Below are 19,015 nucleotides of genomic sequence, written 5' to 3'. Positions count from 1 at the left end.
TACATTAAATTTGTGGGACAACATTATCAGACATTGGATCACACGGCCGTCTATGAACCACTCATGACCGGAGAATTTAAATGGCTGTTTAATAACCACATTACCCTCTCAAGAAAACTAAAGGGTGTTCCATTAACCCTCTCAGTAAAACTCAAGGGTGTTCCATTACCCTCTCAGTAAGACTAAATGGTGTTCCATTACCCTCTAAATAAGACTAAAGGGTGTTCCATTACCCTCTAAGTAAGACTAAAGGGTGTTCCATTCTGTGTAAATTGACATGCCTTAATTAGCATTTAATTCTGCAATGCATGAAGAATCTTGATAGGAATAGTGCCACTGTTGCCACCATTTTGAGTGATGTTTGTGGATGGGGTAGTGCGACCTCCAGTAGCTAGAGGAGATACCTTCAGTTTCATGATTGGTGAAGGTAGACATCATCGTTTCTGACGAAAAACTTTAGCCAGTATGAGGCGGAATAGGTGCTCTTGACAAATCCTCTAAATATTAACAGCAACCTTTACAAAGGAAACATTAATCAGAGAAAACAAAAGAAGTAATGAATAAAGATAAAACATTAATTTATTTAAGGTCATGTTTGTATTTATCTCTTCTTTAACTGTGTTAATCCGATACACGCTTAATCTTCCTAATCCAAACCATTGTTTCTTCTTTTTCTTCATCTTTGCTTCTTCTGCTTCAGCGTGCTACTGTTTTGTATTTAGCATTTTTCTCATAATTCTGATAAGGACCAGACTATTATGAAATACAGGGGCAATATTACCACAGACTTGTCTGGTTGTAAAAATAAATAAATAAATAAAAAAGCTGTAGCTTCCAAAGATTTTAATACTATAATTTTTATCATCTCTCTCCACCTCTCAATCTCATGTATTTCAAATGTAAGGGCAACCACCTAATATACCTATCGGAATTAACTACATAGGTAGGGGGTAAATTTGAAACATTGCAACATACTTTCGAGAACTAGTTTAACTGTAAGTAAAAGGTTCAAAACTTTCTGTCTTTTCTTTTCTCGTCTGTGGTTTCTAAAAGTCAACCAAAGGAAGAAAAGATTGACAATCTGTTGCTACCTGGGTGGCTTCAGTCAGATGAACTCTCAACGATTGTATAAACCGGAAGAACTTGAGGAGGACTAGGAATTGTCTCCCTTAAATCGTGGAGTTTTAGATTATTCTAGTAGACAGATTGAATTTGATTACTTTAGAACTTTTTATGTTACACAAAGGGGGAAAAAAAACCGGTTAGGAGTGATTGGATAACAATAGAATCCATTGGTAGAATTCAAGTATTGAAGAGAAAGATTTGAAGATTTACAAAGGACTTGTATTATTTGTAAAAGTGAAGGTGGCAAACAATAGCATATTGTTAAAAAAAAAAACACAAAGGAAGATCCCAAGGATGCATAACTGCCTTTAAATCCATCTAGAAAGAAAAAGAAAGAAAAAGATTAAAATCTTAAGCCTTAAAAGAGACAGGAAGCCCCTCCCTCCCCCCCCCCCCCAAAAATGCCGTGTCATTATAAAATATATATGGCAATTGAAGGCACCCATTTTCTGGCAATGCATGATTTGGGATTTGATTAAAAAAAGCAACCAGAATGTTCTCACCAGATGAATGAGATGATTGAGTTGAAGAATGGGTTGGGTCTTAAATAGATTTCTTCGATAACCATGTCTTTGCACAATTTGGCTTATCTTATGCTGGATGACAACATGCTGTCTGTCTGTTTTCCAAGGCTAGTTAATATATCTTTAGTGGGAAAATTAAAACACTAAAATGCTATGTAATGATTTTTGAAGGAGAAAAAAAAAAGAATTGTTAAAAAGACTTATCTACTACAAAAATCATGTGTTTGTGCAGATAAATTATACATATATCATTTTAAACTCTGTTGGTTGTTCAATTGTTTAAAGTGGATAAAAGGAGGTTTTATTCATTATCGCTCAGCTGTTGTGACCCAGTTACCTATAAAGCATGTAAATGCAGGGGTAACAACAGGGTCTGTTTGGCTTCATTGAAACATTTAATTTTATTTGGGGTTTTTCAAGAAAACTTCAATAAACTGTGAGAATTTCTGTAAATACTTTCCCCATGGAAATCATTCAGTAGACTATGGGGGAGGACCCCAGGAGGGGAGCTTTAGACTAGAATTTTAATTTCACATTTGGGGCTTGTGGTATGTAATGTTACTCCAAAAATGGAGAGAATATTTGGTTGCCCTGTGGTCAAGTTTTCCTACTAGTCTCAAGCATGAAATTGATGAAACACATTTAAACAGCTGCAAGACTGCTGTTTGGTATTAGAGGATAATATTTCATCACTTTGATTGCAGAAAGTTCTTCTTCAGTTCGCTACACTCCTTCATGTCTAGCACAACCCCAAATGGTGTGAAATGCACCAGCCTAGGCAATCTTGGAAGGGGGGGGGCAAGGGGAAAATCTGGGGGAATTTCCCGTCATGCCCCTTATGCTCCCCCTCCCCCTTAGCTTTGCACTGTGTGAAATACTCCTTCAATCAAGTGTACTTTTCTTAACATTTCAATGTTTGGTTGAATCCTATGTTATTATTAAACTTAGTGCATTGTCACTATTTGGCACAACCCATTCCACTTCTGACCTCTTGCAACCTTTGGCCTCGCCTTCAAATCCAACCCCACCCCACCCCCTCTCCCAAGCAGTAGGGATTAGGGAAGAGAATTGAGAAAACATTCTCTGCTGTTGAAATACCTTTTTGTTGAGTTTTAAACAGTGTTACAATAAGTCAAACCTCTCCTGTTGTGACCTTCTTCACTCTCATTCCCTAGATATGGTAGACAATCAACGTTTGCTATTTACTGAAATTAATTTTCCTGATTATTGAGGTAATAAATTGAGGTAAGGGTTTAGTCGTCTCCTCCCTGTTTCCTTTTTGCAGCGTCTAGGATGAAGTACAAACACAAGCTGGGTCCTATCCCATATTTTTCATTCTTGAGATTTCATTACATCAAAATGCATGGTTCTTAATTATAACAATACTAATAATCACCACCATGGAAAATTACTTTCGATCTCCTGCAAGCAATATGCGCAACTTAGATCTCCTTTTGCGAGTGCAAGATTAAAGTAGAGACTGAATCGGCAAGAATCACCTGATAAGGCCCACCCCACCAGAGCAGGAGGAAGGAGAATACCCCCAAAATTTTAACAGCAAAGATTTTCATGCTTATACTGGCACTGTGAAAGGTGGCAACTTCAACATAACTGAAAGTGGCCTGACTACTGCCCTCCCTCCTCCCTCCTCCCTACCCTCCCCCCACCCCCTCCATATCTCACACCTATGCCAGGGTCTCTGTTGTAAAGAAAAAATTAAGAAAACTGGTATGGTGTGATATCACAAGATATAATAGCTTGTCAAAGTTGACAACATTACCTATGACAGGAGCTCAATGTTAAAATCTGATGTTACATTCAAACTGACATGATTTTCAGTCACACATTCTATGAACATTTTCAGCAGTATAATAAAACATGGAGACATTTAACAGCCATGTGGCAGGAGATACAACATTGTACAGTAATGTAACAGTAATGCAACCAATTATCTAGCACCATTCTGTATGAAATAATTGAGAATAAGAATTCATATTGCTTCACTTTTCTTTTTTTCTTTAGTTGGATGACTTTCACTTTTCAATAGACTTGGTGTTAACAGAAAAGAACAAAAAGAGCTTGTTGAAACTTTTGTAAGATTTACACAACTTGGATGAGATATTGTGCAAGAAAGAAGAATAAAGATCACAAGGTGAGGTGTTATTGAGATCAGGCCAACCAGACAACTTTGTCAATTTACCGAAGAAGGAAAAGAAGAAAAAGAAACATAAGAGAGAAAGAGAAAGAAGTGTGTATGAAAGAATAAGATTTCAAGACAACTGAATGATGGAATAAAGGAGCTGTATTGTGTTAGCAAGTGACAATTTGGGTGGGCTTTGTGTAACGTGGAGAAGGGCTTGATCAAGTATGACGTCAAGAAGCAGGGTAGAAGAAAGAGATCTTTGAAAGCTACAATCAGCAGGGGTTGCTGACCGTGTATAACCTGGACAGTTACTGAAACAGACAAGGGGTTTTGAGTCACCATCAGACAATACAACGGAAGTAGAGCTGGATGAGGTAATATCCAGCAGACCTGATCTCTAGTCTCCTCAAGTGACCTGAGGTCCATCCAATCAGTAGATCATTGGGCATAGTGGTTCACATTGTAAAGTATATGTGTTAATAAATATAATAATTGGTGCCAGATGATTAACTTAAAACTAGTAATTTTAATAGTAAGATTTGTATGTTTTGAAAAGTGGCTTAAAATTCCATCAGTAGGCCGATAGTAATGAAAATATAATGATGTGGCTATATGATTAATATAAAACTAGTTGTTAATACTAAGATTTGTATGTTTAAAATGTGGCTTAAAAGTCCATAAGAGATCAAATAATCAAAAGAATATAATGATTGTTGCTATATGATTAATACAAAACTAGAACCTGGTACATGTGAATATAGAGACTTCTACACTTTTTAAAAACATGGCTTCAATTCAATGAATGACTACTAGATGGGCACAGTAGTTACAAATGTGATGTACTGTAAGAAACATGTCTAATAATTGTTGCCAGATGATTAATTTAATTCTTGTTTGATATAAACAAAACTAGTATATTATCAAAAACCAGGTTTGCGTACACTTAAAACATAATGTCTCAAAAGTTGTGTTTTATCTGTGGTTGTAACTTTGCCAGATTCTGCTGCCTCTTTACCACATTTGTTAGATACCTCTGAATCAAATGAAGAAATCTGCAAAGTTACAACACTTCAAAGTCCATTTCTTTTTATTTAAATTTTCTTTTAATTATTGTTTAAGAAAAGCCTAATTTGATACATCCTGGTGTATGATTCCCCAGCCAATCAGAAGTAACCTCCTCCTATGTACCTCTGAGTACACAATTGTAATTTTCAAGCATAAACTGCCACATGCTCAACACACAGAGAAACTTCTCCTCAACCTGTTCTTATGGTTTAACCATTTACTTTTAGAAACCTTGTTAGAAAGTTGATATCTACAAAAGTTTGTTGGACTAACAAATGATCACCGATGCCTCCCTCCACCACCCCTTGCATGTAACTCTGAGAATGCAGTAAGATACACATACATTCGATATTGTGCTTGATAAATAAATGTTTCCTGTCTATAAACATGCATGAAAAACACATTTGCATAGAGACGGCATACATAGATTCAACATGTGGTAATGTGGGACTAGTACTGTGGTTGAAAAACCTAAGATTCCTTATAACATGTATGGTACAGTGAAGGGAGGTGAAGGTGACTTTGTAGGGTTGTAATATTTGATTTGATTTGATTTATTTATTTGATTTTCCACAGATAATAAATATATACATGTGGAGGGAAGTCCTCTAAAAAGCCAATTCAGGCTTAACAAGGTAAAGAACTCCCAAGAAAGAAAGAAAAAAAATACATATGTACATAAATGTAAATATAATTAATGTCTTAATGAGGAATAATTAATAACATACAATATAAACGATGTATCAATACTGAAAAATTACTTCTTTTTTAGCGTTTTTCCAAATGCTACTTTAGATGGTTTAGATTTTATAGTAGCATTTAGAGAGTTCAATGTCCTCATAGCACGATTCTTTAAACTTAACGTACCGAATGTTGTATTACATAAGTTGTGGTGTGCTTGACTGGCAATTCTAGTGCGGTGACTATGGAAGGTAAAGAAGTCATGAAAGGCTGCAGGAAGTAAGCCATTCCAAGCCTTGTAAAAGAATGTGGCCTCATTCAGCCTCACAATATCGCTAAATTTTAATAAGTTGAGCAATTTGAAAAGTGAGCTGTTGTGTTCACGATATTCAGAATGAGTTATATGACGAATGACTTTCTTTGACTTACTAAGCTTTGACTTACTTGACTTACTAAGCTATAGCTTTAGATATGTGAGGAAAATACTGGTGAAGCAATGATCTACCAACTGCAAACCATACCCCCCCCCACCCACCCACCCACCCACCCTTACCCTACATCCTCTCTTTTACAACCTTTTGTTATGTACATCACTTTTTAAGTAATACTCTTCCAAAGGAAGGCAGATACTCTAGCATCATCTCCCAGGTTAACATTATTATTACAAGATTCCCAAAAACAAATAATAAAGGTTAATATCTCCCTCTACTGGCATCACTATTTAAACCTAATACCTAGATTGTAATGTAGCAGCTATAGGGTGAAACCGTGGCAGTGAGGATTACTACATCACTCTGGTATGCCATAAATCCTCAAGTATGCAATGTGTGTGAACCCGAACTGAAAGAAGGCTGCTCATGAAATTCCTACAATTCATCCATTCCATTGTTCAATGATATGCACCAAAGGTTTAGCTGATCAAGGTTTTTATTTCAAATTAAATTTAATCAAGAAAACGCTTTGGAAGTATTCATCTGTTTTAGTTCTGGCCAGTAAGATTGACGTGTCAAGCACTAAATAAGGTAATAAAATCCTTTCAAGCACTACACTTGAATTATTATTTTTGTTGTTGAAACAATGCAACTGCAATGAATCAAACTTCCCACATTCCTAGCTATTTCAACAAAAAACAGCTAATTATTAGCAAGAGGACCTAATCTACCCGATAGTCACACATACCACAATACCTCTCAATCTAACTAAAACTATACTCGAATTAACAAATTATGACCCATTTTTTTAAATTCAATGTCGGAAATGTTGTAGATTGTAGCAATTTTAAAATGCACAATATCTATTCATCTGTATGGTAAAATACTTTTTACTTATTCTACTAGATTCAGTATCTGGCAGTTACTAGGCAGTTTGAAGCTTCACAATATTCTAAAAATATTTCTGAATATTACAATACATGTTACTAGAACCTACATGAAATTGAAAATTCTGTGTGGTATTTGCTACACAATATTATTGGTGAATTATATACTACACCATTAAAGGGACATTTCAGTGGCAGATCAATGTAAGACTTATATCGAAGAGAGATAAGCTCCACGAGTTCTGTTAACTGAAAACCCCCTCTTTATACAGACTGCTGTCCATAATTCCAGGTTTCATTGAATGTTACCTTTGTTGACTGGCTAAACCTTCAAGTTTACTTCAGTAAGTGGATCACAGTAGGGGGTGGTCTGTTATCTGGGCACATGCTCTTCAAAAGCCATACTTTAAGACTATTATATCGCATTGATTACCTCTTGCAACTTACGACTCTTGATACATTTGGAATGTTTGCCAAGCTGCCAATCATCTTCATCTAAATGCACCTTTTTGTGTTGTTGTAAAGTTTCTGTTTTCCTCTGTGTGTAAATGATTCAATTAGTATAGACAATAAAACAATATCCTTTATTCATTTTTTTGACACACAAAGTTTTCTGTACAGAATTAAATGGTTATAGTAATTAACTCACTAATTGCCAGCAACAAAGTGGTTTCTAAACACATGTTAGATTTGTTATTTAGATTCACGGATCAAACACGGATCAAACTGAACTCTGGAAGATGACCGTTCGTAAGACCTTGTCGCACTCACTGGTCATATTCTACTGGTCACCATCCAAAAGTGTCACAAGATGGTACTTTGGCTGACCTCTAATAAATGCAATTAAATGGTGCCCAAAAATAAACAGAGAGGGTTCAAGAGAAGGAGAATCTTCCAATCTGTTGCCCAATGGTCTTGAGCTATGCTAGTTAAGTTATGTTTGGAATGTACATTAGGACATTTCCTACCATGATACACAAACACAATTCTGCATGAAGACCAAGCTCAGTGGATGAACTGTGACTATAGATAGCTTAGATGGTTGACCATGGAAATATTAACCTGACAGGGTTTTTCCATGATGAGTTGATAAAGTGCTAAGAACATTAACATTTCGCCAAACAAATGGTCTGCCACACCTTTAAGGTTCCTCTCATACTTTGATCAGACATGAAACAGATCCACATTATCCACCGAGCAGGGGCATAGCCAGCCTTTTGGTGTGTGGGGGGGCGGCAAAGTCAAATTTCTGTCCCCATTTCCAGGCACATAGCGGTGGATCGCGGCCCTGAGGTAGGGGGATAAGGGGAGGGGGATGTCCCTTCCCCTTTTGAAAATATTTGTTTTGCAAAAAGGGCTTATATAGAGATACAGAGATCCACATTATCCACCGAGGATCATAAGAAGAAACGAAACAATAAATACTGGCACTGGCAGGAAAACCAAACCGGAAAATGAAGAAGACTTTCTGGAGATGGTTGATTCTGTAAGACAACAGGCGTCATGGTTGGCAAGAAGAACTAGACCAACTCTTTCCCTCCCTCCCTCCTACCCCATACCCCCCCCCCCCCTGCTCTCCACCACCTGCCACCAACTAAGCCCTGGTATTCGCATTGTTGAATATGCCTTTACTACATGGTCATTGACATTACACTAAACTTCCTAATGATCCTGTCTCAGACCTGTTCATCATTCTATATAATACTACTACAACCTGTCACCTTGACACTGTTACTCAAAAGTCAGGTTTTGATGTGAATCTAAATAAAACCACACTCAATTATGGAAGACCTACCTCATGTGTTGTGGTCAATGGGGCAGATAACCATTGTGGCAACTCCCACCTCTTGTTTACCCCCAACCATGAAGTTATGACCAGGAAGTTATCTCATATCAATAACAAAGGATCAGGTCAATGATCTTTTCAAGGGGGGACTCCTGGGTGATATTTGTTTATAAGATGCTTCAATGAAAGAATGTCTACTTGTTACCTGTGATCATTAAAAGACAAAGGGAATAGTTTAAGGATTACATCATACTACAAAGATAGATTTGTTGATTTCCTGAATGTTTGTAATCATAGATTGAAGTGGTTTTATAGGTTTACTCTTCAAAAGAGTGATTCAGTAAAGGAATGCTCTCTCTTCTGTGTCATTTACATAACAAGGTCACAGCTGGGACATCTAAGGTGCTGCTCGCTAGGTGTGAGGAATGCCTACCCTTCAAACCTTAAACCTGTGGCTTTTTCTTTTAATAGCTCAGTAAACAAGTATAGATGGGATGATTAACACCCACTGGTATGTTTCAACAACAAAGGTCAAAGAAAGGTTGGAAGCTACTAGTAACCAGGCAGAAAGATATGACTGTTGTAGCCAAATATGTTAATGAGATTATAAGGAAGAAGAGTTGCAAAACAAGAGGAAGTCAAATCAGGGGGAGGATTATCCATTGTTGTGAGAGGATTTTAAATTGAATAAACATGATGTCAGTTACAGAGGAAACCATGTGACAATATATCACATGAATTCCTGAGGAAAAGAACTATATGGCTGAAGGCCATACTTGCATGGGAAGAATAAAACAGAAGAACCATTTCTGGAACTTAATTGCATTTACACTACAGTAATAACCTCTGACCCCAAAAAGACTTTCCTGATCAGAAGAGCTTCAAATCAGATCCACCCTTTCCGAGGACAGAGAATGACATGCCTGGGATAGTAAAAATCTTTTTATAGCTTTGATTTATGAAAAAAATAAAGAGAGCCATGAAAAAGGGGACATTTTGTAAGCCAGGGGTTGATCCCATTATTAGTCCAAAATGACAACAACAAGTATAAACAATTCTGATGCGACTAATATTTAATAACTCACCTCCTGACGTGAAACTGTGAGCTTTTGTCCTACTTCCACCATGACTTCTGTAGGCCCAATTGAAAGCCTATTATCTGATTGCAAGTCTGCAATTTCAAGCTCACTAACTGATCCCAAGAAAAATGTGAAAGTTTTAGCTGGTTCCTGACCCAACTCTGCTTCAATCGGTATTCCAACTTAGAATCCTAATGTCAATGTTAGTTTTTACAGTTCACTCTACATTCCATTTATATCTTTATATCTATAAATGTCCTACCATGCCAAAATATATGTTAACTGGTAAAGTTAATTCTTTACTTCTTTTCATTATATCACTATATCACTATCAAAGTGTTTTATAGGAAAATACTTAAGTATAGTTTATTGGATCACCCAATCATCAAGCCTCTCTCCCCTCCCCTTCCTCATCCATATCCTCAATCATACTGTCAAATTTCTTCAGCTAGTTGCTGGAGAAGCCAGGAAGCTATGGAATCTTGCATTACAGTGGTTATTCCAATGAAGGCCCTAACAGAGGGTGCTCTGTAACCACCAGTGGAATAGCAACACAATTACCCTGCCATTTATTAACCGTGAGCCTCTCCTCATACCATGGCATAAAACTAAATGATAAAATACATTTCCATGGTAACAGGTTAAAATAACTTATTTTAACTCCTACACTACTCTGCTTTTTAGAGCAGTGATAAATTATCCACCGCTGTTGGTGACCACAAATTCACAATGTTTAAAACCGCAAGATCCACACGTTTTGGTGAGACATGAATGTCAACACCAGCCACCAGGGGTAGACTGGGGCATAAATTAATGCTGGCTCAGTGTTCCGACCGGTAGCACTGGGACCCCGAAACAAGAAGCGCATTTGAAACCTTGAATGAAACGAGCCCTTTTCACCTCCGAGGGAAGAATCTGGGCCTTGGGTTTCTCTAACTGGTGGCACCTTCAGTGCCTATGGCCCAGCCCCTGACAGAAGCTGTGAGTTTTTAACTCAAAGCCAAAACATACAATCTGTCCATGTTACATGCTGCTACCATGTGGCTCTGATAATGTGAGAACAGCATATATATAAGATCACAAGTGTTAAATAATGTAACAGAGAGACTTATATACCACTGAACTGAAAGTCTTGAATCATGTAGTTTCTACCAACCTAAGCATGGAAACTTGAACCATCGACCTTTGTGTGTCTTTTTGGAGGAGGAAATTTCTTTCGTTTAAATTTAGCAAAGGTGACTACCAGGCTTTTTAACACCACTTAAAATAGGCAATATACACTTAACACTTCACATCATTCTTATTCTTCTTCTGGAAAGCCAACATAAAGGAAATTATTAGTCATCCATGACTAAAAAAACTGCAATGGTGTGTGATGATAGAAGACATTTCAGGGTTTCCTCGGAATCCTTCCTTCTAAAGTATACAAAAGACTTGTTTTTGTCAGTTTACTGATGAGTCAAATATTTTGGCACCCCCCTCCACAGCAACTGATGTTGACTATTTCAGCTTCCTTTTATCAGGAAAGAAAATCAATGCTATTGTCAATAGAGAAACAATCACCACTTGTCTGATAATAGCTATCTTTGTTTGAAAACAAGCATTTTAAACTGGTTTACAGCGAAATCAAAAAGAGGGGAATAATGGTTCCAGTTGTGTGGACAGGCGCTGGAGTAAAACAGTTCTATATTGTTATGGAAGTGACCTTGCACGTCCACTGGTACAGACTGCTACTGTATATTATTACAGTATATTTTATGACACCTTCTAAATATTTTAGTTATTTACAAAAGAAGGTTATATACAAGTGGAGCAGGATACAGGTTCTCTCATTCTTCTCCTGCAGGACCTAGTTTACACTTTAAGTGTATTCTGACTGAACATTTCAGCAGGATATAATAGAGTTAAGTGCATGTGTAAGCAGGAATGGTTGTACATTCTTCTAATGCAGGGCCTAGTTAACACTTTTAAGTGTATTCTGACTGATGTAGTAGAGTTAAGTGCATGTGTAAGCAGGAATGGTTGTACATTCTTCTGCTGCAGGACCTAGTTAACACTTTTAAGTGTATTCTGACTGAACATTTAAGCAGGATATAGAAGAGTTAAGTGCATGTGTAAGCAGGAATAGTTGTACATTCTTCTAATGCAGGACCTAGTTAACACTTTTAAGTGTATTCTGACTGATGTAGTAGAGTTAAGTGCATGTGGAAGCAGGAATAGTTGTACATTCTTCTCTCTGAGGACCTAGTTAACACATTTAAGTGTATTCTGACTGAACATTTAAGCAGGATATAGAAGAGTTAAGTGCATGTGGAAGCAGGAATGGTTGTAAATTCATCTCTCTGCTATGAGACTGAATGACATACAAAGTAATACAAAGTAATACAATACAAAGTAAGCCATGAAACACAATATTGTTCTACTCAATCTTCTCCTTATTTGTTTTTCTTTTATTTCTATTATAATTATTTTCTTTGATACTCAGTGGTGATATAAGTTGTCTCATTAAAACGCATGTCCAAGTCTCGATTTGATGCTGATAGCACGTCACCAAATGTCTGCAACTTTTAATATATTCAGGTTTTTTTCATGCAGATCTGCTATCCATACATGATCATTGATCTGTCCTGGATGTGGTTCCATCGTCACATCCGAATGAGACACAGAAAATATTCCTTTAATTCTTATTTGGTATGAAAGTTGATGTATATGTCAATGACAAATTGCCCTAGCCATTGACAAAAGTTGTCAAGAACATTGCAAAAAATATGATATTCAATGAAATTGCTTCCAATGAGCATGGTGATTATATTTAAACAAAAAAACAGCCTGTGATTTCTACTGCAATCATGTGATCTTGGATATTGGAAACAGAAATTACCATGTGTGATTGTGTTTAAATATGGTTAGAATAAAAAGACAGTTAAAAGTTCAAGTGGGCTTCTTGCCAAATATTATTGATGGCCTGGGAATGGCCTATGGTTGAACCTTGAACTCTGTGGGAGATTTACTACTGGTGGAGGAAACCACCCCCCCCCCCCAACCAAACCAGGTAGTAAATATTGTTTATGTAATATCACTTAAGTCAAAATGAAATCTTCCAAGAATATAGGTCAAAGGTCATCTATCTGTACTTCCTGGCAAGGTACCAAATACAATAAGCCACTTAGTGATTATAACGAGATTGGTAAAATAGAATCACTGCCATTCCAATTGATTGAACAGGTTGTAAATTGATTATCAGAGGAGAATATATATATATCAGAGATAAAGCAACAGGGAGTGATAGAGGGCGTAGGGATGGCAGAGAAGAGGTATTGCTACAACTCTAGAAGTCAATGAACTAGCCACTACGGGTCTTTCACCCTATTTGCTGCTCAGAAGACTTATCTAAAATCGACTTTAATTTCTTATATGCAAGGCCAGACGATTGTTATAAAGAAGTTCTTGGCAAGGTCTTCTAAAATTTGCTTAGTGTAACAGAGAGAAAGAGCTCCAGGAACTCTAGAGATAATAGAGGGTGCTATGTAACCACCAGTGGAATAGCAACATTTTAAAGTACTGTCATTGGTTTGATCCCTGGATCAAACCTATGAAGGCCCTAACAGAGGGTGCTATGTAACCACCAGTGGAATAGTAACACTTTAACTACTGTCATTAGTTTGATCCCTGGATCAAACCTATGAAGGCCCTAACAGAGGGTGCTATGTAACCACCAGTGGAATAGTAACACTTTAACTACTGTCATTAGTTTGATCCCTGGATCAAACCTATGAAGGCCCTAACAGAGGGTGCTCTGTAACCACCAGAAGTATCAACACTTTAAGTACTATCATTAGTTTGATCACTGGATCAAACCAATGAAACTAACCACCAGTGGAATAGCAACACTTTACAGCACTCTCATTGGTTTGATCCCTGGATCAAACCTATGAAGGCCCTAACAGAGGGTGCTATGTAACCACCAGTGGAATAGCAACACTTTAAAGTACCCTCATTGGTTTGATCCCTGGATCAAACCAATGAAGGCCCTAACAGAGGGCGCTATGTAACCACCAGTGGAATAGCAACACTTTAAGTATTGTCATTAGTTTGATCACTGGATCAAACCTATGAAGGCCCTAACAGAGGGTGCTCTGTAACCACCAGTGGAATAGCAACACTTTAAGTACTTTCATTAGTTTCATCCCTGGATCAAACCTATGAAGGCCCTGACAGAGGGTGGCGTGTAACCACCAGTGGAATATAAACACTTCAAAGTACTTTCATTAGTTTGATCCCTGGATCAAACCTATGAAGGCCCTAACAGAGGGTGCTATGTAACCACCAGTGGAATAGCAACACTTTAATTACTTTCATTAGTTTCATCCCTGGATCAAACCTATGAAGGCCCTGACAGAGGGTGGCATGTAACCACCAGTGGAATATAAATACTTCAAAGTACTTTCATTAGTTTGATCCCTGGATCAAACCTATGAAGGCCCTAACAGAGGGTGCTATGTAACCACCAGTGGAATAGCAACACTTTAATTACTTTCATTAGTTTCATCCCTGGATCAAACCTATGAAGGCCCTGACAGAGGGTGGCGTGTAACCACCAGTGGAATATAAACACTTCAAAGTACTTTCATTAGTTTGATCCCTGGATCAAACCTATGAAGGCCCTGACAGAGGGTGGCGTGTAACCACCAGAAGTATAGCAAAACTTTAAGTACTGTCATTATTTTGATTCCTGTGTCAAACCTGTGAAGGTCTTACACTTGAATGTATAGTTAGTTAATGGAAATCTGGTCAAAACTACAGTAGGAAAGCATTTTTCAGTCATGGATTTAAATCTGATGCTCAAAGAATTTAAATTAGTTTTTTTTTTACTATTTCAAATATAAAACTTATCTAGTAAAGCTTATGAACTGAGTCTTTTTGCCATTATAGTAGTGAATAATTTCCAAAATTAATCTCAAATTCTCAATCAACCTATATACATCAGGACACATTGAGATAAATGTTTGTATTACCATCAAAAGAATAACTCTCTAGACAGCTATTAGCACACAGTTTTACCCAAGATCTGATCTCGTATCAATTCCAAATAAATGTTTTCTTTGAAGAAAAAAATAGATGGATAACAGCACTCGTTTAGATATTGCCACACCTTTAAATTATAAAAACTGTTTCACCCTTGAAATACATAAACTTGGTATCAAACAATGGTGTGAGCTCTGTTGGAGTTATTGTGGGGGGTTCAGGGAGGAGGAGGGGGGTAGGGGAAGAGGGAGAGGAGGGAAGTTGGGTGGGAACAGGGTTCTATTTGCAGTGTCCAAGAAACTTGTCTTTCTGATTCCCTTCCCAGGGTCCATTGCCCCTCCTTACTTGTACATATCAGTTGCCACATATGGTGGCAACACACTAAAACTATGAGTGACTATGAGTCTTTATTAGCATAAACTTAAAAGACTTGAAATTAAGTAAATCCTGAACATTTTGCACACAATATATGCAGTTACCAACAAATTGGTTTTCCCAGACCCCACCTACATCTTCACATGCATTCCTCCTCAACCCAACCCACCCCCACCCCACCCCAAGCAATGTGAATAACCCGCATCTTGAAGTGCATGTCATGAACTAAGTTTAATGTTCAAAGTCATATCAAAAATAGTTTCTAATTCAAGTTCCTGACATCAAATACTTTGCTCTGTCAGCTGAGAACCTCATATCTGTAAGTCTTATTCTGGGTTTTTCGCTTTTTTATTCTGGCAAAGGTAAAGGATTTGGAATGGAACCAACTTTTAGGCATTCCAAGCCCTGTGAACTGTTTGTGAGAAGAAGTTAAACATCAGAAAAAAAATAGAAAAAAAAGGGGGGACCGCAAATAATTTGTCCATAGTATGAGGGTAATCAATATTCTTTCACAAGTCCAATTTTCTCAGCGGCAAGCTGTTTTTGTAGCTAGCTGACAGTTAAGCGGTATCTGTGTCTTGGACACCTGCATCTTATCAGGTCCAACAGAGAGCCGAGTACCAAGCAGTATGATCCCTTCAAACAAGTGTCCTACCTAATCATTCTGACGACTACCAACTATGAGAAAAAAATGATTAGACTGTAATCGTACGGCTATCCACTTAGATGTTTAAAGGATAAACATGTTCGACATCATTCGCATCATTAACCATAACAGCGTCAAACATATGACTTATTACTTGTTGTGTTAATCAAATTATACCATCGCAATCTTCGTTTTCATTCGTAGGTACCCAGTCGCCACATGATTGGAATCCTGGGTAACGATAGCAGCCTATGTGTTCATTGCCCAAGAAAATGATTAACAACCAGAAGAAATATATAACCTCAATCTTTCTTTCTTTTTCTGATATCTTCATGGTATGCAACTTAGGCAAAGTGTAGGTAAAAAGGTCAAGTAATGTCGAACGCAGCATTCAGTGTTAAAGTGATTGTACTCTTCTATGACACAATCATTTGCAGAAGGTTACATGCAGCTTTTGAAAAAGAATCAGTGTGTTAATATTCATAAGAAAAGATTTAAGATGAGGGTGCCTCTTTAAGCTACCACCACCAGCCTGACATGGAGAGTAAATGCATCTAGGCTATCTAACTAGTAAAGACTTTCACACATTTTGTTATAGGAGACCACACAAAATGCAATAAGTACTCCTAATAGCCTAAAATGGTAAAAAGCACTTAAAACTGAGAAGCACATGACCAGGTACTGAAGGTTACAATCTGACTCCTGCATATGACCTCTCTGACAAGAGTTACCCTGGAGATTTCCTACCTTAGAATAAGTCACACACACACCAAAAAAAAAAAATATGAAATTTGGGGATGGAAATGGTGGGATTGTTTTGGATGATTTCACAGGTTTAATAATAATAACAACAATAACAATAATATTAATACTATATTTATAATAATAATAATAATAATAAAGAATTATGGTTAATAGATACCTTGTTGCTCTTGATTGTATGCAGCCACCAGGTGTCAATAACGTTAAGGCTATGGTTGGTTCTTCAAAGGTCATCTGTATTTATTATACCTCATATACCTTTCCTGTAGATTCTGAGCCTTGGAAATTATTTCCATGCTATTATGGGTGTTATTTTAGACAACTAATATGTTCTTAGCAGGGAATAACTTATCCAGGATTGCATAAGAAAATGATATAAAATATAGGCAAATATAGGCTATATAAATGCAGATGTTTGGCAGTTTTTGTGCACAGGAACCAACATACTTGATAAGACACAAAAGTCAGAGACTTAAAAAAAAAAAAAAAAATGCAAGACAAAAATTGAACACTAGCAAATTCTCTACGTAGTTAGCAATTAAGGAAGTTCATGGAGGCTGTAGCATACTTAGTACAATTTATGACCATAACTTGACATTTTAGTATAGGGAAAAAATATTTTAATTTTTTATAATTTAATTTTTTTTTATTGTATTTTGCTTTTTTTGTATTACTAACAGCAGTAGGTCTCCTTGAAAATTGTGCACTTTTATACATTTCAACCGGAGGAGTAACTGGCTAATAAGATACAAATGACTTCCAACAACTTTGTTTGAGTTTGTGCTTTAGCATATAAAGCCAGTGTTTTGATTCCACTTCTAACTTGGTATTTGTCCATACAAGCACATTTTTATTTTCCTGTGGTGATAACGTCGCACATGAGATCTTATAAGGATTTTCTGGTGGCTGAAGTTGATTGCTGAACAAAATTGATGATAATTTTCTGAATCTAAGTGCGATAAACCACATCCTCATAGCATTTTGTATCGCGAAGATATGAAGTTTTAAAATGTAGTGATATTTTGTGAATGCATCTGGCAACAGTAGAATGGATGATGTCATCAGGGCAATTCAGCTGAAAATGTCTTTGTCTTGCTTTATAAAAAAATATATATTTCTACAAAAAAGATACATTTGATGAAATTCTAAGTACAAAGAGCTTTGACAGCTATGCAAACATATCAAATGTATCTTGTTTCAAAGATTAATCCAAGAAGATTATAATATCCAAAGTAAATAGTTTTGAGAGAATTTGCCCAGATGACAAAAGGTTTAGCCAATCAAAATAGGTTACATTCAATCAAACATATCTCAAGTTAGGGATATGATATTGAAAGTAATGAATGTTTCACATTGTTTGTCACCAGAAATAGCCCTTTAAGGTGGATGCCCTGACCTATTCAGACATGTATTGGGACTAAATCGGACACAGTGGATGGTTTCATACCATACACCTGCCTGAACAATCTGTTTGCAGGGGTATCTGTCTTTGAAGGTCATCAGTATTGCCACCAAACTTTAGCTGTCTAAAACACTGAGGCTGCTTTCATCATCTACCAATTTATTGCATCACTTATCCAGGCTTTCTAAAACAGTGCTCACAGAAGCACTTCCTTAGTAACAAGTAAACCCCAGGGTCCTCCAGGAACCCAGCAAAACCTCTAGACCTCACCATTTATTGTAAAGGTATTGTTCTTCAAAAACTTATGTCATAGTTACACAAACTAAAGAATAGACAAGTGGAAGAGGTCATATGAGTAACAATGACCGAATTTTATACAACAAATACATGAAAGAGTGCCCCCACATTGGGTGATCACCAAGGTGTTGCCAAGGAAGTCATCAACCTCCATTTACCAAATCCACCAAATAGATTGTAAATTATAGCCAGTGAAAGGAAAGGGTTTGTAATTGCTAAGATTAGCAAGAGGTAGGTCATACACACCATATAGATCTCTCTTTGGGAGGTAATAATCTGAAAGTTTACAATCATAAATTCAACCCAAATGATCAGGCAACTTGGAATTTCTGTTGCACACATCACTATTATCTCATAGGATGACACCTAAATCACATTTGTTTACATAATACCTCTATGACCTTTCATTATAGTTTGAAGTGTATATTATAGCACAATCTATATGGATTTGACTTCTTTCTCTCTTCCCCCCCCCCCCCTCCCTCTTTTGTCTGTTTGCTTTTGTTATTCCAATTTTGTTGACACACTGGACTGATAAATGGGATATCTTCAGTGTAAAGGTATAGAGAAATATCACCTTGTCATAGACTATACAACTTTAAATTCACTTGGTCACATTTTATTCAACTGGCAGAGTCAGTTCAATCTTAGTTTGGTTATCTTAAACATTTGTTCATTCATACTTAGTAAAGATTCCTAAATCCTATTGGTCCATTCAGGTTACCTGACCGTGGTTAATCCTGTGAGTAACGCACGGTAAAATTACGGGGCATCACTTTAATAAATC

The 19,015-nt window shown here is 36.9% G+C and overlaps 1 long non-coding RNA gene across 1 annotated transcript in view; it reads right to left on the bottom strand.

Moving 5' to 3' along the window:
• Positions 1 to 522: 522 nt before the first annotated feature.
• Positions 523 to 19,015, bottom strand: part of LOC139968132 (uncharacterized) — a 31,381-nt gene continuing 12,888 nt past the window's right edge. The window contains exons 2-3 of the long non-coding RNA XR_011793226.1: positions 7,290 to 7,394; positions 523 to 1,443 (exon numbers count right to left, since the gene is read on the bottom strand). This is a non-coding gene — a long non-coding RNA (uncharacterized lncRNA). The remainder of the gene's footprint in view (positions 1,444 to 7,289; positions 7,395 to 19,015) is intronic.

This window comes from Apostichopus japonicus, chromosome 5, assembly GCF_037975245.1.
Source record: "Apostichopus japonicus isolate 1M-3 chromosome 5, ASM3797524v1, whole genome shotgun sequence".
NCBI classification, from domain to species: Eukaryota; Metazoa; Echinodermata; class Holothuroidea; order Aspidochirotida; family Stichopodidae; genus Apostichopus; species Apostichopus japonicus.
Note: the sequence above shows the minus strand (reverse complement) of the source record. Positions and strands in the feature narration are given on the sequence as shown.